Source organism: Frankliniella occidentalis, unplaced genomic scaffold, assembly GCF_000697945.3.
Source record: "Frankliniella occidentalis isolate FOCC.00 unplaced genomic scaffold, Focc_3.1 Scaffold204, whole genome shotgun sequence".
Taxonomy (NCBI): domain Eukaryota; kingdom Metazoa; phylum Arthropoda; class Insecta; order Thysanoptera; family Thripidae; genus Frankliniella; species Frankliniella occidentalis.
This window is the reverse complement of record NW_026267330.1, coordinates 482130-487138: the sequence shown is the minus strand read 5'-3', so window position 1 is coordinate 487138 and position 5009 is coordinate 482130. Positions and strand designations below refer to the sequence as shown.

The following is a 5009-nucleotide window of genomic DNA, read 5'->3' as shown; positions in this document are numbered from 1 at the left end:
CATCGATGTTGGTGGATACGTTGCTTCCAGGATAGTCGCCGGTCTCGTCGTCGTTGGGGTTCAGGCGGTTCCGGGGGTGGCCATGCGTTCGCAAGGTATCATCCAGTCCGTCAGTCACCTGCCCGAGAATGTGGTCCCCGGACGTGGCAACCAGGTCGCGGTCATAGATTTCGTAGACGTCAGACGAGATGAGGACCGTGCCCGCGGGAAGCTTCTGCCCCACCGCACACTGGGCGAGCTTCGGCAGCAGCGGCTCGATGCGCTCGCTGTCCAGGTTGCCTTGCGCGGCGAGGGCCGACTGGTCCACCGCCGGGTAGCACTCGAGGCCACCCTCGCCATCCTCTCCCATCAGGGCGGCGACGACGGCCTCCTTCTCCTTCTTGGTGAGGCCGCCGATGACGTTGAGCTTGATGGTCAACGTCCCCCCGGCGATACAGGAGTCCTCCTCTACCGCGGGGACTTTGACCTTGAGGATGAGCGACTCGCCGGCCCCCAACGTGGCGTCCAGACGATCCTGACACTTCTTGAGCGCATTCCGCGCCTTGTCGAAGGCCTCCTTCGCCGTGCGCCGTGCATCGACGGCAGAGATGAGGCGGTGTCCCTTCCCGGCACATCCGCGGGCGGCGCGCGCCCAGCAGTTGGAGCACCACGTCGGCCTGCAAAAGCAACAAGGGGCCAGAGTGAGCAAACACTGCCAGCCTTGGGAAGCTGAGGCTCCTTTCCACCACAGTGCTCTATCGCAGTGGCCAAGGGCAAAAGACTTACCACTGGGAGCGGGCGCCGGCGGATGGCGCACGGACCCAAGTCATTGTGCGGTGCAGCAGCAAGAAGCGACACAAACCTGAGAAAATAAAAATAAATGACGATGGTTAATTTTTGGGGAGAACTAGCAAGTTCACTTTGCAAACGTCTGCGTAAATAATAGCGGTTATCTCATACACACCCACTGAAAAACTACATAAATGCAGTTTTTGAAGTTAGCATGTACAAAACTGTGCATGTGTAAATTTCAGTGCAAATATTTGTGCTTAACTTATCCTGTTCTGTCCGTGCATATGCTACAGAATACATACAAACGACATGCGTTGCAAGTTTTGATTTGAAATGAACTCTTGCATTCACAGCCGACGCGGCCATGAAACTACCCCAGCAGCAGCGTCATTGGGACTCAGTTCCGCCGCCTGTCAGCGCAGTGCGCCAGGCTTGCTTTATTCGAGTTGCAAAGTGCTTGCCCTGCAATGCCATTACTGCACCGCAACGAGAAATATGCGCCTTTGCACCGACCAAATCCGAACTTTATTAATTTTGTTCGTCTCCGATTGGATTATACATGCAATAAAACTAAGAAAGAATATTTTTTTTTTTTTTTTTAAAAAGAAGAAATTGACAAAGGCATTATCAGGAGGCCGAAATAAGCGCGACCGGGCAGTCGCTTTGAAACGACGCACGTTGGACGACGGACGTTATCCGCAAACGTAAAGCGGGCTTCATTATTTCGCTGTTACTGGATGCCGTCTCCAAACGACTCCTCGTTGTCGCCCTCACCGCGTCGAGCGGCGCGGCGGCGGGGCGCGCAGTCTGTCACGCGAGGGCTTAACGACACCGCGCCTAACGACCCCATCAGCAGCGCTTACGTTAGACCCTAAGCGGGTCTGATGGGGCCTAAGCGGGCCTATGAGCGTGTGTTGTTGGCGCAGTGCCGGTGGTGGCGGCGGCCAGGTGCGCAGCCCGGAGAGGGGACAGAGACACACAGAGAGAGAGAGAGAGAGAGAGAGAGAGAGAGAGAGAGAGAGAGCAAAGGGGCACGCAAATAGGCTGGATAGACAGGTTCATCGCCCTCGGGGGAAATATGCAGTCCGGCCCGAGAGCTGGGGCCGCGTGGACCGGACCGCTGCTCTGGCCCCCCCCCCGCTCTCTCTCTAACTCCGAACCCGCCGGCGCGACAGTGTAATTGCTTTGGCCTACAGAGAGCCACGCCCACTTCCGGCCAGCAGCAGCCAGCAGCAGGGGGCTAACTTCCTCAAAAGTCGTGTACGTCCGGTTCCGGTTGCGCTCGCGCGCGCCCCGTGGTGGCAGCCCGCCCGAGCCCGCCGCCCGGACGACCCCTGCCGCGCAGCAGAATCCGCTGCTGGACCCCCTTCCCTCCCTCCCCCCACCGCTTTACGCCCTTGGGCCGCATAGTCGCCCGAGGAGCTGTTGGCCGAGTGCACGCCGCCGATAACGCGCCCAGCAGCAGCAGCAGCAGCAGCAGCAGCAGCAGCAGCAGCAGCAGCAGCGGCGAGGGAGGACTCGAGCCTCTACACCCGCCCCGCCCCGCCCCCAGGACACCACACACACAAGCGACACCATACTCCCTAACTTGCCATTCAAATCAGCAGGCGAGGCAGGCCCGGGGCTCTTTGGCGTCTCTCTCACCCCCCCCCCTCCCTCCTCCACATCCGAAATAGTTTCAAAGGGCGGGCGGCCTCACACCAACGCGTAGCAGCAATCCGAGGAGGAAGTACGACGCGGATGAAGAGCGCCACATCATGCGATTGAACGAAAACTTTTCGCGCCTCCCCCGGCGACACCCCGCCCCGCAGGCCGGAGACGAAATCGCGAGCGAAATAGGATAGGAAATGGAAATCTTGTGCTCAACGACACCGTTTTTCAAGTGTGCGTACATAAAAGAGCCCCCCCCCCTTTTTGTCCGCGGAAAAGACCATGTTTTGGACGTTATCTCGACGCGATCCGGTGGAACCGGAACGGGAGAGTAACTGGAGTGGCGGTGAGTGGAGCTGGATGCTGCCCTCCTCTCATTAGCAGAGTCATGGGTACAACACAAAGGGGACACGAGAAGGGTGGAAAGGGCCCCCCTACAGAAAGCGTACCGAACGAATCAAAGCGAAATTCCTGCTGAGCAGAATGCGCCGCTGATTGGCGGACCGGCGAGGCTATGGCTTTGATGTCGTATGGAAACCGGTTTACGCCTTTGAGAAGATTACACTCTAAATGTCCTAGGACAATTTTGTAACTAGCAGCGGACTTCTGTGTGCGTTACTAGTTGAGATACAATATTGCAATAACAGCAACTCACATTTGTTGACTAGCAAGTTACAATATTGTACATATGGTGAACTCATTTATGCACACAGAAGTCCGATGCTAGTATCCTACAAAAATTGTCGATGACATTTAGAGCGGACGACGTCGAGGCACGATTCTGCGACCTCTCATTTGTGACGCAGTATCCACTTGTTACACCGAGTGGGCCAGTTTCCACCAAAACCCCTGCCCCGGTGCCACGCCGGTGCCGGTGCCGGTGAGCAACCCTACCGCGAGAATCACCGCGTGCCGTCAAACACACAACGCTGTGGGCGGGGGGAGGCGCGCGCCCACCGGCGCACCTGCAACAACAGCACACAGCGGCCGCATACATACGCCCAATGCTCGTTTGCCGAACTAATTGAAGCGTAAAGTTTGCGGACCAAACCAAACCAAACCTAGCGCGCATGCTCTCTGCTATGAGAACTATACCAGGTAGCACGGGGTAGGGGCGGCAACACGTAGTAGGTGGAGGGGTGCAGAAGAACGACCCCACCCCCACCCGGCTCCGCGAGGAGGGTAGCAGTGATACAATAACTCAGATCCACACGCCATTACCTCGCCGCCAAGTCAGGAAGCAGTGTGTGGCAGTCGACTCCTCGCCCAGTTTCGAGCTCTCGACGCTTGGAGTTACGGCTCGAGCTTATTTGGTCTGTAGTTCATGCAAGCGAGGACCCTGGCTGGTTCATGTCCATGTTCGTGATCGTAGTATAAATGGAAGGTTTTCCGGAAGTAGCTGCTGTGTGGATCCATTATAGCGGCGACAGAAAGGCCGCACCCCATTATGTCGCCCAGCGCCTAGCCATAACCATTACTTGCAAACTGGTTGTTCTGTACTGGAATAACATTCGACACTACAAATTTACTGTAATAAATGCCAGCGGAAAAGAGGTTTACAAAAAAAATAAATTAATGAAACCTACAGGCCCGGTACGATGAAATTGTCCTGCCCTCGTGTTTTCCGCAGCAGGGCACACTCTCCTGCTTGCGCTCGAATTTATTGTACCCCGTATCTCCCGCCTGTCAGTATCATCAACCGCACGCTGGAGGTCGGGACCCTCTCCCCCCTCCCCCCACACCTGAAAGGATAAGGACAAAAGCAACAACAACACCGCTGCTTTCACCTGCCAATAATATGTCATCCGACTGACGCTCCCATCCACCACACCAACCCCACCCCTGCTGAGGCGTAGAAGTGGGAGGTGCTCTCCGCCAGCAGGCGTGTAAGGAAGGGGCCACATGTCTAGCGGAGCGGAGCGCCCAGCGCGGCGGGGCTGAACGTCGTGATGGTGACAATATCGGGTGGTGCTGCAGCAGGCGGCAGCAGGGCAGGCCGACCAGGAAAAGGGGCTGGCCGCGTTGTCATCCCGGCCCCTCTGACGTCGGCTGCTCGCCGGCTGCTGCTGAGCCCCGGGATCTCCCCCTCCCCCCCTCCTCCGACCCCCGCCACCTCAACAACGGCGGCAGCGGTAACCCTGCGGATCAACATGGGAAATTGGCATTCCCTCCCGCCCCACCGCCCTCCCCTCGCCCGCGGTCTCTCATCCTCCTTCTCTTCTCCGGTCAGCGCTGACCCAGACACACGACGGGGCCCTCTCCTGCAGGCGGCGACCATAACAGCGTTAGAGAGCGGGAGAGAGAGAGAAAGAGCGGGGAAAAAGGGAGAGCAGAGAAGAGAGATGCATGGGATGAGATAGGCTTGTCCAAGCTGGCGTGAGCGATCGGCCAGAGGTCAGGGGAGTGAGAGGGAGAAGGAGCAGTGAGAGGGAGGTGGAGTGAGAGGGAGGGAGAGTGGGAGGGAGAGTGAGAGGGAGAGTGAGAGGGAGGGAGAGTGAGAGGGAGGTGGAGCAGTGAGAGGGAGGTGGAGCAGTGAGAGGGAGGTGGAGCAGTGAGAGGGAGGTGGAGCAGTGAGAGGGAGGTGGAGC

At 57.9% G+C, this 5009-nt stretch overlaps 2 protein-coding genes across 2 annotated transcripts in view; one reads left to right on the top strand and one right to left on the bottom strand.

Moving 5' to 3' along the window:
* Window positions 1-5009, top strand: part of LOC113210234 (uncharacterized) — a 50133-nt gene that overhangs the window by 31659 nt on the left and 13465 nt on the right. The window lies entirely within an intron of this gene.
* LOC113210231 (uncharacterized) overlaps window positions 1-5009 on the bottom strand; it is a 26976-nt gene that overhangs the window by 9874 nt on the left and 12093 nt on the right. The gene's annotated exons all lie outside the window — the stretch shown is intronic.